This window comes from Dipodomys ordii, unplaced genomic scaffold, assembly GCF_000151885.1.
Source record: "Dipodomys ordii isolate 6190 unplaced genomic scaffold, Dord_2.0 Scaffold134, whole genome shotgun sequence".
NCBI classification, from domain to species: Eukaryota; Metazoa; Chordata; class Mammalia; order Rodentia; family Heteromyidae; genus Dipodomys; species Dipodomys ordii.
The window spans coordinates 3,925,000-3,940,181 of record NW_012267350.1 but is presented as its reverse complement, the minus strand read 5'-3'; the positions used below and the strand labels follow the sequence as shown (position 1 = coordinate 3,940,181).

The following is a 15,182-nucleotide window of genomic DNA, read 5'->3' as shown; positions in this document are numbered from 1 at the left end:
AAGATGGAATATGAAGGATTGACTCCCACCTTATTGTCCCAGGCTCATACAGAGGCCAAGCAAAATCCCAGGTATGTGTGAACTTGTTTGAAGTGCAGGCAGGGCAATCCACCTAAGCCCAGCTGTAAACAAGGCCTCAACTCCCTTGACCTAGTTACTTTTTTTTTTGTCAGTCCTGGGGCCTGAACTCTGGGCCTGGGCACTGTCCCCTAGCTCTTCAGCTGTAGACCAGTGCTCTACCACTTGAGCCTCAGCCCCACTTCCAGCTTTTTCTGCTTATGTGATGCTGAGGAATCGAACCGAGGGCCTCATGTATGCAAGGCAAGCACTTTACCACTGAGCCACCTTCCCAGCCCCTAGTTATTTTTTTCATTAACCCCTGCCTCCTTGCTCAGACCTCATATGAAAACCCAGCTCCTGCTCCAACTCTCTCACACAACCTCCAAACCCGTGGGAAGGTCTGTGCCCCTCGCTGTTCCTCAGTAAACAGTCCTCACCTGTTGATGATTAAGTCCAGCCTATTCCTTTTCCATTCTCCTCCATTTTCCTAACAGTAGTCTCTTCTACATTATAGTGACAGATTAATATTATTCTTTTTGTTAGTACTAGGCTTTGAACCGGGCTTTGTACATGCTAGACAAGTGCTTTGTTATGCCCCAGTCTCTTTTGTGCCTTACTTATTTTTCAGATAAGCTTTCATACTTGATTGTCCAGGCTGGCAATTGCAGGAATGGATCATGAACCTCCTATTTATGTCAACTAAGATTACAAGAGTGTGCCACCATTTCCACCAATATAGCCCTGTGTTAAGCTCTGTGGGCTTCTGTGTCTTGCTGCCTATCGGAGTTCTATAATTCTTTACCTCATGAAGCTCTTCTGCAAAATGAGTATAATAATAATATCGACCTCACAGAGTGTTTTGAAGATTAAGTGACCTAATACATATGAAGTGTTCAGCCTAGTAGACAACAAGGACTTGATAAACATGCTAATATTACTGTATGTTGCCACATTACTTAATACAAGTTGGTATTAATTATCCAACTTTCTTTTCCCTTGAGTAGAGTAATGTTGAGGTGTATGCCCCATTTTGCCTCCCGAAGCTCCCCAATAAGATTACTTTAGGTTTTTCTCAAAGATAACCTGATAGTTTATACTGAATTGACCTTGGTCATCTTTTCTCACTTCCTCACTCCCTTAGGAATCAGTGTTTTTCAGCCAGCAGAGCCAAATTTTGTGAATGCATTATTAGGAGGAGGCGAGAGAAGTCATTAATAACCAAAAATTTACCATCCTTGGTTCTGAATGGCCTTAACTCCTTTGTGCTTGTTACCTTCCATGTATAGAGGCAGAGCAATTCTCTTTTAGATCCAGAATGCAGATCTTGGCAGCTGGAAGTTAATTTAGCCTATATTCATATGTGTGTGTGTATGTGTGGGGAAGTTGTAGGGTTTGAACTTAGGGTCTGGCTATTGACCCTGTGCTTTCTTGCTCAAGGATGATACTCTACCACATTGAGCCACACCCATTTTAGGTGGTTAATTGGAGTTATGATTCTCACAGACTTTCCTGCTCATGTTGGTGTTAAACCTCCATCCTGAGATTTCAGCCTCCTGAGTAGCTAAGATTATAGGTGTGAGCCACTGGTGCTCAGTGAGTTAGTCTATATTGAAGTGTTAAGGGAATGTGGGGAGCAATGGTAACCTAAGCTGCACCCACAAAATTTGTCCCAAAGAATTCAGTTCCAGATTGCGTCCTTCCAGTTAACTGACACACATCATATACACCATATTTCTGATTTGAAGATTTAAGTCACACATGCAAAATATGCTGCTAACTGCATCAGAAGTAAAAACACTCCACAAGAAGCTGTGAATGAGGCTTAGTGGTAGAGTGAAGCCCTGGGTTTGATTCCTCAGTACCACAAACATGGAAAAAGTCAGAAGTGGTATGGTGGCTCAAGTGGTAAAGTGCTAGCCTTGAGCAAAAGAAGCTCAGGGACAGTGCCCAGGCCCTGAGGTTCAAGGCCCAGGACTGACAAAAACAACAACAACAAAAAAACACTCCACAATTATGCAAGTGTCAATTTTTAAAAAAATGTTCTACCTGTTGAAAGGTCCAACATTGTGATCTTGCCAACTTGTTAAAGTGTACAGAACCGGTCAGCAAGAGGGTTCCACAACTCAGACACAGGGAACAGAGTGGGCAGAGCTCCACAGGAAGTGTCCACATGGGGAGGGAGGGTCACGATTAGTCACATGACAGTGCTGGCAATCTGGCAAGACAGAGTGATGTTAAGGTTCGTAGGTTAAGAATATCTAAATTATATTAAAAACTGAAAAACTGCAACACATAATTTTTACACCTAAGTTACTAGAAAAGTAAGGAAAGCACTTACTAGCTTTGAATAAAGTAAGTGAAAGCAGGAATGCACTTTTGCTAATCTAAGAAGGAAAAAAGAAACTTCTAATGCATTATTTGAAAGATTTTATAGTACAAGTAGGAGGCAAATTGCTCATTAAGAAGGAGATCTATAAGAAAAGTACTTCCTAAGTTAGCAAGGAAGGAATGATGAGTTCAAAAACAGGGATACAGGTGGACCCAAAGCAACAATGAGATGTAAAAGACTCTATGTTGAAAAACGAATTTTACAATTGTGGAGGGGAGGAGTATAGCTGAGGAGATGGAAGGGAAGTGATGATAGGGGAAAAACAAAGGAAGAGGCAACAATGCTGGATAAAACATGTACTCATTACCTTGCTTATGGAACTGTAACCCCTTTGTACAGTAGTTTCACAATAAAAAACTTAATTAAAACTAAAAGGTGAGTACAATGCCTCATCGGGGGAGGGCCTGCAGGTAGGATAAAGGAAATGCTTAAGACAAGAAACTGGCAAAGCTGACCTTTGTCATCTACTGCATTTGACCGAAATGAACTGTTAAAAGACCTTTTCCTGTGACACATTTTCAGCTGAACTACTGGTATACAATGTACTATAAATTAATCTCTACTTCATACTTTGTCAAATACTGTCTGCATCCTGCCATTACGTTGTGTGTCACCACTCTGCCTGCACTCACGACTAGAACACATCGCTAGAGTAAACACCACATGAGTCTTGTTCCGGTTCACCACGGAAGTGAGGCAACTGATTTTTTTTAACTCACTACAAAATCAAAAAGACTGCTCTAAAGAGATGAGTGTCACCCTCGCTCCTCCATGATTAGGTATAATATAAGGTTAGGATGTGTTAATGGCAACATGGCATGGAGGGGTAGCAGAGGCTGGCTGATTGCTGGGCCTGGGCCTCCTGGGAGAGCCATGTGCCTCTGCCACCAGGAGCTTGCTGTCTCCTTGAGGGTGTGGCCAGGCCTTTTGACAGTTTAGTCCTTAGTGTTCTCAGCACAACATAACTTAGTTCAGAAGGTATTTTGGCAAATCAAAATCTGAGCTTTTGAAAAATAAGGCTTTTAGAAAGTTTGTCATTTGGGCGCTAAATTGTATTTTTTTTGGGGGGGGGATCCGGTTGTGGGGCCTGAACTCTGGGCCTGGGTGCTGTCCCTCAGCTCTTCAGCTCAAGGCTAGTGCCCTACCACTTGAGCTACAGCTCCACTTCCACCCTTTTTCTGCTTATGTGTTGCTGAGGAATCGAATCCAGGGCCTCAGGCATGCAAGGCAAGCACTGTACCACTGAGCTACCTTCCAAGCCTTGGGCGCTAAATTTTAATAAGATGTGAATTTGAACTCATATTTAAAAGAAAACTTAAAAATTACTGATTGGTTCAAAACGGTTTTATGGAGAATTAATCTGGAACAAAAACTTGGCATTGAGTGTGAAGTCTCCACTGTTTTTGAGCAAAGCATACAAAGCGGGCAGGGATGGAGGAGGAGCATGGCCATTTACAAGAGCAGAGCAGGCAGTTTCTCTTCTGCTTCTTGATGGAGTGGGAGGCGGGGGTGGGGGGGTGGCATGCAGAGAACGCACGGAGAGCGCTTCATCTAACACTGTCTTGAGGCCTGGCTGCTTGAGAGCCTAGCACCCCAAGTATTTTACAGCAACAATCTCCTTAGCCATGGCTAACCCCTGTGGGTAAGTGATGAGTGATGGGTGTCAGCTTCATCTCCTTCAGCTTCTCAATTATGTCTTTATCATCCCTATCGTCGAGTTTCGTTCCCACCAGGATGATGGCGGTGTTGGGACAGTGGTATCGCACTTCTGGATACCACTTGACATGGACATTTTCAAATAATTCAGGAAACACGAGGGTAAAGCAAATCAATATATCTGTTTGTGGATAACAGAGGGGCCGTAATCTGTCATAATTTTCTTGTCCAGCTGCATCACATAAGCCTAGATTCACTGGTTTTCCATCTACCATAACACTGGCAGAATAGTTGTCAAAGATGGTAGGGATGTATTCTCCAGGAAATGCATTGGTGATGTAACTGATCAGCAGACAAGTTTTACCTACAGCTTCGTCTCCCACCTCCCACACTTGATGGCCTGCATCTGGGCCACTCGCTGGGCCCCAGCGGTGTTGGTCCGGAAGGAAAAGAAGGAAGCAGCAGGCAGGCAGGCGTTTGGCTGTGGGCGGCAGAGCACGAGGTGCCGGGCTGTTGTTCACTCTGACTAGCCCTCAATCAGTGGACTGGAAGCCAAATCCCCACTGCAGCCACCACCCAAAGCTGAGGAAAACTGCAGAGCTTTATATACCATTCTTGAGCAAAGTAGGACCTTTGAAATAATTATGTGTGCATTCTGAATGTCTACAGGGGTTTTGAGAGCTAGGCTTATTTTTCTTTTCTGTTTCTCATGATACTGAGCACCCTGGTAAACATATTACAGGCACTGTATGTGTATTGCTGAAAGGAATTGATTACCATAATTTTGTACTATCTATCCTTACCCTTGAAGCTAGCAGTCTAATGAGTTTTCCTCCTGCTTCTTATTTTTTTTCTTCATTAAAATATGTGAATTACAAATTAAGAAGTGATCATTGTAACTAGGGAAATAATCCAAAGATTTTATTTTAATATAAGTATCTCCCTGCCTACCTCATTCTTTGAGGAAATCAGTGCTATTATCCACTATTAGTTTCCATAGCCTTTTTGATTTCCTTATAAGTACACATAAATGCACATATACTATACTTTTGCTCTGACAAAAATAGGCTATTATGCTATTCGTCTTCCTTTGCCACTTGTCAATTTACTTGATAACATGTCATAGATACTCCCAGGTCAATATAAATCTAGTTCATTTATTTTAGTAGCAATATATTGTCTACTAGATATAATGTAATTTATTCAGCCATTACTTTACTGACGGATATGCAATTTGCTTCCAGTGTTCTTTTTTTGCCTTATTAAACAATGCTGCAGTAGATAACCCAACACAATATTCTTTATATTTCTGAAAGCAATATTATTATGTCAGAGTGTAAGCGCATTTGCAATTTTCATGGATACTGCCAGATTATATTCCACTTTTATCAGTATTGAAAATTCTTATTTCCCTTAAATATTCTTTATTTCTGTGTAATGAGATTTGGCAAACCAACATTAAGAAAGGTTGAGAATTCCTTATTCAATGGGAATTCAAAAACTTCAAAAATCTGAAATTTTGAGCATCTACCTGATGCTACAAGTTGAAGATTCTGCACATTACCTTGTTTGATGAGGTGTAGTCAAAATGTAGGCATACTAAAAACTGTGGACACATAAAATATATAAGACATATGATTTTTTTAAGATTTGGGTCTCACCTGTAAACCCAAACAGGGCCCATGTGTATATACATGATCGTGCTGACTAAAATATAGTATATACAGGAATAAAACTCCATAGAGTAACCATTTGAACAATTAACAGTTTAACAAAATTAACATCAGAAAGCTGAAACATGTTTCGAATGGGGGAAAGGCTAGTGGGACAGGAATGAATGGAAAAGGGAATGATGGACAAATGTAGTCATAATAGTATATGTGAAAAAGGAAGTGGGAAACTTGATATAACTCAGGGAGAAGGGGTAGAGGAGATCAGGGAGAATGATGGAAAGTATGGTTGTGAATAAGATGTACTATACACATAAATGAACATGTTAAATTGTGACACCTATGTACATCCATTTGTAGATATAGTGAATGAATGAATAAATAAATAATAAATAAATAAACAGAGATTTGGGTCAGTCTAGATGTGCTTTGCTATGTCTATGTCAATGTTCCAGATTCTTGATTTTTTTTAAAGTCAAATAAAAATTCTAGAATCTAATAAAACTCCGGCCCCAAGTCTCTCAGTTAAGAGAGACAGGGCTGGGAAGGTGGCTCAGAGGTAGAATGCTTGCCTTATATGCATGGGACCTCGGGTTCAATTCATCAGCACCATATAAGCAGAAAAAGCCCGAAGTGGCCCTGTGGCTCAAGTGGTAGAGCACTAGCCTGGAGCTGAAGAGCCTGAGGGACAGTGCCCAGGACCAGAGTTCAGGCCCCACAACCGATGACAAAAGAGAGAGACTTAAACTCTAGTACATGGTTCTGACTGACACACTGTTATGATACTTCTAGATTTCATTTACATGTGTTAATTGTCATAATATTTCACTCAAAAGGGAATCAAAGTGGGGGACTCTGCATGTCCTGGGAAGAAGGTTGTAGCAGAAGTGGAAGCTGGAGAGATACTTCTGTTCATCAAGCAGGAAGTAGAATGTAGCTTTATGAAGTAGGACATTTCTCCTTCCTTTTGGGGGTACAATGTAGTTGTGGTAGTGAAGAAGCCATACAAAGAAGACATAGTTTTCTGAATATAACCTCTGGTTTTAAAGAAATAACTAGACTGGACTTTGAAAGGTCGTCAGTAGCTAGCAAAAGCCTGTGAAGAAGAGCCTTGTAAATAAAGTAATGTTTCTTCCCTCTACATTTGTATCTATTGGCTGGCAAAGTATTGGGAAACTGATTTATTTATAATTTGACTTAGATTCATACATTGTTCCAAAATCTATCACTTTGAATAGACTCATATCCAGAAATAGCAAATTACTTTCTCTGTTGATCTTTTGTTTTACTGTGAAAACATTTTAGAGTACAGAAATACAGTGACAATATGATTAAACATTTATTAATATAGTTATAAACTTTTAAATTGAAAGTTATGCTTTATATTATTTGTGAATGAGCTCTGAAATTCATAAGCAAAATCTTCTTTCTGGAAAATTTCTACCTTAAAGCTAAAATGAAATCTTTTATTTAAAAGAAAATTTCAACAGAGACACAGTGTTAGTGGAAATACCTACGGACAATTTAGTGGAGAGAAAAGGCTTGTGCATTTTATGCACTAATCAGCTTTGCCAATTTTCCCACTTTGCTGAAAAGTTCATTTTCAAAACATCAGTGCTCTATCATTTGACTCTTGATGCTTCTGAAACTAAATTTCTCGTGTGCAGCTAATGTATGTACATTTAGACAGCACCAAATTTGCATTCATATGTATGCAACTCAACTTACACACCGTTGTCAAGTACTGACTTTTATGGTTGACAACTTTAATATTACTATTTGTGTGTGTATAAATTATTTTTTCAGAAGCCAAAAATAGGAAAATCCAGATTTTATTAATAGATATCTTAAGCATAACATTTAAGACATAATGAATATGAATATCAATTGCATGATACTAATAATATCAAAATGTTTGATGGCTTAGAAAAGTGTCTTCTAAATACAGAAGTGTGAATAGTGCAGGAAGTCAGGGATAGGATCTTAGGAGAAAATACCTGACTTAAATATATGAACAGAATGGAGGAGTCTGAAGCCCATTAGGGACAGCAATAACAGATAGTCCTGAAGACTTGAGTTTACCACTAACCTTGAACTTTACAACTGTGAATAAATTTTTAAAATTAGCCAAAATGAGATAATCAACATTTGTAGAACTGTGAAAACAATAGGAATTCGTTATTCTGCTTGAATTCTGTGTGAATAATATCTAGGAATGTGGACATGTATTTTGGGGATGGCTGTATGACAGGAAAAGTGAATATTCTATTAAAGAGAGAGACCCATTCAGAGTATTTCTTATTAAGAGGAATTTCAAACTTGTGAGATATTTGACCTCTTTCAATGCTTGGGTCCTGGAAATCCAGGATGGCAGAAGAATGAGAGAGGATTTGAAAGAGTTTCTTGAAGGTGTTAAAGGGGCCAATATAAGATAGATGTGACAGAAGGCAGAGAATCCCTTTATGCCACTCCTGGCTAAGCATGTTTGAGAGAAAAACATGCAGAGGGAGACCAGAAGCCAGTGACCTATCCCTCTGACATTTGATTCATAGAAATGGGACCACTGAATGAACCAAAGGCAAAGATGGGGTAGAAAAGGTAGCTCCTTACATCTCCCATTTGATTCCTACTCTCCTTTTCTAACTTCAAACTCTATAGTCTCAGCCTACCCTTCATTACCAAGACTCCTCAATGAATTCTTTCTGACTATATACATCTTTCTTGAATAATTATCAACCTGGGTTAGGCATTTTTATCATTAACCACCACCCTCCTCCTCCTCCTCCTCTTCCTTCTCCTTCTCTGTAATTGGGGCTTGAACTCAGGGCATGGATGCTGTCATTCAGCTTTTTTTGTTCAAGGCTAGCACTCTACTACTTGAGCCACAGTTACACTTCCTGTGTTTTGTTAGTTAATTGAAGTTAAAGTCTCATGGGCTTTTCTACCTGGACTGGCATCAAATTGTGATCCTCATATCTCAACCTTCTGAGTAACTAGGGTTAGAGGCATGAGCCATCCGCACTCAGCCTTCATTTCTTTTTACCTCCACAAAACCTTAATCTTCATGAATTTTCTTCCTCTAGATTCTTACTCTATAAATAAAGCAATATGAGCTATTGGCTCAATATGATGCTTCCTGTCTCCTTAAATCCTAACACAAGCTCTCCAGAGCCTTTAGCAAAGAATAAGTTCAAATGGTTGTCTTTTCGCATAAGTAGAATGGCAGGGGAGCAGATTGGAAGGTATAGTGGATTTATTGCTTCATCTCAAATCACACATTTTAGAGCGATGCCTATGTGGCTTCACATAAGTCTTGTACATATGGATTTCCGGTTCAGCTCACAATCACATAGTCAATGTGATAACTTAGTGTGATATAGTTGGCTTATGTTACCTCCTGTCCTCATGGGCCTTGGCCACTTGCCTTACTTTCTAGGAAAGCCCCCCCCCATATTTTCTGTGTTCTTTCAAGACCTGATTGCCCTCCTTCTATAGCAAATGAGTCTCTATTTACAGTTCTGATTGATAAGAAGAGACCACATGCCTTTGTACTGCCTTGACTAAGGTAATAGGTGACTTGCTTTCCAAAGTGCTTTCGCAGAAGCCCAGGAAACCCAACCCTGAAGTGCAAACTGATATCCTGTTAGCTAACGAGATTGGAGATGGGGAAAAAATCGTTGCTCTCCCTCCCTTCCATTATTGTTTTCCAACAATTGTGGGCTATAGCAAATTGTCAAATACAATATTTTGTGTCAGGGACTGATTGGGATGAATAAGGCAGAAATATCTGAGCCCTGGACTGCAAAATACAAAGACTTCTGGGCATATGAAAGTCCCTATCGGTGAAGTGTACTCACATATGTTCTGCTACAACAAAGGGCTCTCCAGTGTCTTTCATAGGGTGTAGAAAATAAATCAAGAGAAGGAAATGATGAATTACCTTCTGGGTGACTATTCATGTCAGACACAGACTTTGGTGGAGATCTTGGCTGGTTGACTTGGTCAAGGCTCTGAAAGTTAGGCCCAGCTAGGCATCTCTTGAGGATCCTAGATAGCAGCACACTGCTCCAGTTCTATGGACCAGCAAGTTATCAAAAGCAGGTGAAACACACAGAGTATAGGCTTAATCATGAACAATCAGAACAAAACCCCCACATTTACCTGTGTACATTGAAAGACTTACCAATTTACAAGCAATTTCTACTCATGGTTCTTGCCAAGCAGCAGATTTGAAATGACCATGTACAAAACAGGGTAAATGTCTCCATAGGTCTGTGCATGAAACCAGAGGCCAAGAATGAATACGTGTCCTCTAAATGAAATGAAGGGGAAACATAATAATGGCTTTTAACAAGGTCACATTGAAAAGGAATGACAGAATAAATTGGGCTATTTGAGAACTTTGCCAAGTGGAAGAATTAAGGTTAAATTACTAAAAAAAAAAATCTATCTAGATAATCTTGGGCTCTCAAAGAAATTAATGGAAAATGGACCTAATTATTTGAGCTGAGATGCAGAGAATAGAGCTCACGTATAAGTTAAGAATACATCATTTTAGACCAAGGTATATGAACAAAAATGCTGGCCAATTTAATATTGAATGACTTATTTCAGGAGATTTATGTGAGAAATATAAGCAATAAGCAAATCCTGATATAATATTGAATTTCATTTTGGGTTCACTGGTAAATTTGATTTTGAAAAATATGCATAAAATTGTGAGATTAAAATTGACTGCACAAAATAGATCAAGTGCATGTGAACTTGATAGAAGATAAGCAAGCACATAGAAACATTGGGGGCCTAACAATAGGTTTGATTTACTCACTTAAAAAATTATGCCTGGTGTGGTTTTGAAATGCCTGTACTTCCAGCGACAGTAGAGGCTGAGGCAGGAGGATTGCCAGTTCAAGGTCAGTCTGGGAAAAATAATACTGAAACTTTCTCCTCTACTCAAGTGGTAGAGTACTTGTCTAAAGCTTGAGGTCCTGGGTTAAATCCCCAGGTGTGAAAAAACCCAATTATAAAAAAGATTGGGGGGGGCATTTAAAAGTTTCAAGTGATTATAAATGAATTTAATCAGTCTTATAATGGGAAAAATCTTACAGGAATCCAGTCATTTATGTATTTGTACCTTTAAGCCACTGTTTCAATTCAATACATAATCTTGGTCAATGTCACTTCTTTCAAAAATTCACTGCCACAAGCTTGGGAATTACTTGGAGTGTGAATTCTAGCTCTGGAATTTACAGGCTGAGACCAGATGGGAGGGAAGGGAAGGGGGAATTATTTAGCTCCTCTTCCTTGTTTTCCTCATCTCACAATAAAGATTAAATGAGAGTTTCATTATAAAGACATTGTTGTACTTGTTACTATTATAGTCTTATTGCATTGTTATTGTTACAGTTTGTAGTAGTCATTTTGTATTTGTGTATAACAAATTTTCAAAAAACCATATTTCCTCATTCAGTGTTGCAAATTTTGATTATCTTATTTTTTAATTTAAATTTTCTTGTAAAGGTGATATATAGAGGGGTTACAGTTACATAAGTCGGATCATGAGTACATTCCTTTTAAAACAGTGTTATCCCCTTTCTTGTTTTCTCTTACTTTTCTCCCTACTGACCTCCCCCCTTCAAGTTGTAAAGTTCAGGGTAAGAAATCATATTTCCTCAGTTTAGGTGTTTTATTTTATTTTGTTTTACTTTGCTGGTACTGGGGCCTAGGCACTGTCTCCAAGACTCTTTTTGCTCAAGGCTAGCACTCTACCACTTGAGCTGCAGCACCACTTCTGGCTTTTTTGAATAGTATATCAGAGATAAGAATCTCATTGGGACTTTTCTGCCCTAGCTGGTTTTGAACAACAATCCTCAGATCTCAGCCTTGTGAGTAGCTAAGATTACAGGTATGAGCCACTGGTACCCGACAAAAGCCATGTTTTGTTTTGTTTTGTTTTTTGGTCAGTGATGGGTCTTAAACTCAGGGCCTGGATGCTGTAGTTGATGTTTTGCACTTAAGGCTATCACTCTACCACTTTGAGCCACAGTGCCACTTTCTGTTTAGTTGTTTTAGATTCTTTTATTGTTAATTTTTTTTCTTGGTCGTGGGGCTTGAACTCTGGGTCTGGGCACTTAAGTCATTACACCAGTTTGGGGGCACAAAACATTTTAAAAAACTATATAAACAGCTGGGCATCAGTGATGGCTCAAGTGATAGAACACCAACTAAATGAGTTTGAAGACCTGAGTTCAAAACCCAGTACTGATAACAAACATAACATGTAAATGTATACTTTTCCATTTTCTCTTCACTCCCATTTCCTTATCACTCATATTCTACCTATTCTAAAAGAGATAGAGAGATATAGAAATTTAGATAGATGATAATGAGTAGACACACAGAGTCAGGGAAGGTGAGAGGGAGGAAGGTAAGGAAAAAATGAAACAAAAAATGGTAAATTTTCCATATCTTCCTAATTTTTAGAAATGTGTCACCTCTGGCTAATGCTATTTTAAAATGTATGTGTACGTAATTCAATATAAATTAAGGACGAGAACTATGCTAAAAAATTTCCCTGTGGGGAAAAGTGATACCAGCAGCTCACACAGCTTGTGAATGTCTTAAGCCTGGTATGACCTACATTTCCTAGAAGTGTGTCTCAATGAGAAAAAAAAACAAACAAGAAAACAAGAAACAAAAAAACCCAAAACATTATATGGTTCTAGCCAGAACTTCTGTTGAGCTAGCTGTCAATTGGGAGTGTAGATACAGGCACCAATACTTGTTTTACCCTTATCTGGTTTCTCAGCAGTAGATAGTGACAGTAGTAAAATTTTTCCAGCTGTTCACACTGCAGATGAAGAGGACCCAACATGGTCTCTGCGTTCCCATTTCATCTTCCATTTAAGATGCCTGAAAGTAACAGAAAGATCTGATTTGATATTTTGTATTCTACTTAAGTTTGCTTTTGGTGACAATTGTTACATAGTACAAAATATGTGTGTGTGTGTGTGTGTGTGTGTGTGTGTGTGTGTGTGTGTATGTGCGTGTGTATTTGTGTGCGCTAGACCTGGAGCTTGAAATTAGGGACTGGGTACCCTTCCTAAGCATATTTTGCTCAAGACTAGCACTCTACCACTTGAACCCATAGCTCCACTTCTGACTTGTTGGAAGTTCATTGGCAATAAGAGTCTCACAAACTCTCCTGACCAGGCTAGCGTTGAACCTTGATCCTCAGATCTCTCGTAAAGCTAGGATTACAGCTATGAGCCACAAAACATACAGCTTAGTAAAATTTTTTACAGTAGAAAAATAGCATATATAAATATTCTATAAATAATTAAAGTGTTAGAAAACATTTCCTAATACTTTGGGTTGGAAATGATTATAATCTTACACTACTAAGGAAGGGCATGAAAATTACTTAATCACAAGATAGACAATACTTATCAGTAAAATCAATTCAGGAGTAATATACTATCCCAATATCTCTATTGCAATTTTAAAGCTATTATCCAAATGAGTTACTTAAAAACCTTAATACTATAAGTACTGCAGAACCATTCATATTTTGGGCTCACTAAAAGTTAGCTATAAGTCTACTCTTCCAAAATTATAAGCATAATTCAAAAAAGAATCACAGGGGCTTCAAAATGACATCCATGAAATTCATCAACCACTCTAATAATAACTTACACTTAGACAATGTCTTCCAATTTAAAATAAGATTTCACAGATTTTTTAATACTCCTTTGTAGCATGTGGACATACATTATAACCATTTTTCAGAGATTATGCATATAACTGTGTTAGACTTATAATTCAGTTTTCTTGTTTTTAAGGTATGTACTTAAATCTTCTCCTCTGCATATCATAGGTGTTAAAATTAATTATACAGTGCTCATTGTGAAATATCCCAATTTTCCTGAAAAGCAAGTATTTACACACACACAACATAAAATGTATATGTATGTGCATATGTGTGTGAATGTATATATGTATATGTACATATATGCACACATGCATATATGTATGTGAGAGAGAAATCCTGATGCTAATTTGTGCTTATCTATTACAGTAGTGATTCTCAATGAGCCACACCTCTTGGTACTGGTACCTAGTAGCTGGCTGAACCCATGTTTGCTTGCCAAAAGAATACAGTGAAATTGTTGTTGTGTTGGTTCTGGGTGTAACCATTGGGAGGGCCTTGACAACTGTTGATTTGTGCTGTTGGAAGCCTAGATAACATGAATCAAGTCTGATGTCTAGTCTACTCTGCTAGAAACGCAAGTTGCAGGGAGACATCTTGGGAAAAGGACACTTAAAAAGGCAACATTTGCAGATACTGGTGGCTCATGCCTGCAATCCTAGCTACTCTGGAGGCTGAGATCTACTAAAAAAAATAAAAAGCCAGAATTGTAGCTGTGACTCAAGTGATAGAGCACTTGCCTTGAATGAAGCCCAAGGACAGTAACCAGGCCCTGAATTCAAGCCCTGGGACCGGAACTAAAACAACAGCAACAACAAAAACAAAAACAAAAAAGAAAAGAAGCTCTAAGACCACATGTAGAAAGAGGGGAACTGGACCATCTTAAAATCCTGATTGAAGCTGACACAGCCAATCTGCCAGCTAACCTCATTCACACCAGTGACCATGGGGATGACTAATAGAAGAATTCCTCTAAGTGAGCACAGCCTATGTTACAGGACTGTAAAGAAATAAAATAAACGTGGTTTTAAGCAACTGAAGTTTGCAGTGTTTTTTTTTTTACACAGCAACAGACAACTGAAATAAATGCAAAGCAATGGTCTTCAGGTTTTATTACTCTTTCCAAATCTATAGTGACTTACTGAATGAGTATCCCCCAACTCTAGATCTCAAATACTAATGACAATTCTATGAATTCTGTATTGGATATATTTCATAGCATCAGGAGAAAAGAAAGGCCTGCGATGATAGACTAAAAGGTTAATGAAATTGATTTATTATGTTTCTTTTTTATCAGAGCAATAATATTGTTAATTGTTTGAATCAAAGATCCAGCCACAATGTGGCTGCCTAGATATGAAATGACACTCCATAAACTCACAAATATATTTTGTATCCATGAATGCATTTCTATCTTATGAGGAGTGCTGTGTATGTGGGTGGCTTTCAATGCTGGGAATGTCATCTGGGAAAAAGATAGCAGCAACTTGGCCATGAAACCACAGGTTTGCAAATTAGCAAATTTTCAGCACTCTTCATTAGTGAAATCAATGAGACTGTTAAAATACTGAAAAAATTGTCAAAATATGAGGAGATGAAAATGATGGCATAAATGGGATTTTAGGAGCTTAGGGTTCAGTGGGAGTGGGGTATCGTACAACACACTGAGTATCCTTGATATACTCCAAAGCAGGCTAAA

The 15,182-nt window shown here is 38.6% G+C and overlaps 1 pseudogene across 1 annotated transcript; it reads right to left on the bottom strand.

Annotated features, from left to right (window-relative positions):
- Window positions 1-3,794: 3,794 nt before the first annotated feature.
- LOC105996656 lies at window positions 3,795-4,542 on the bottom strand (annotated as a pseudogene). Its single transcript, XR_001175613.1, has one exon. The product of XR_001175613.1 is annotated as a ras-related C3 botulinum toxin substrate 1 pseudogene (transcript).
- Window positions 4,543-15,182: the final 10,640 nt, after the last annotated feature.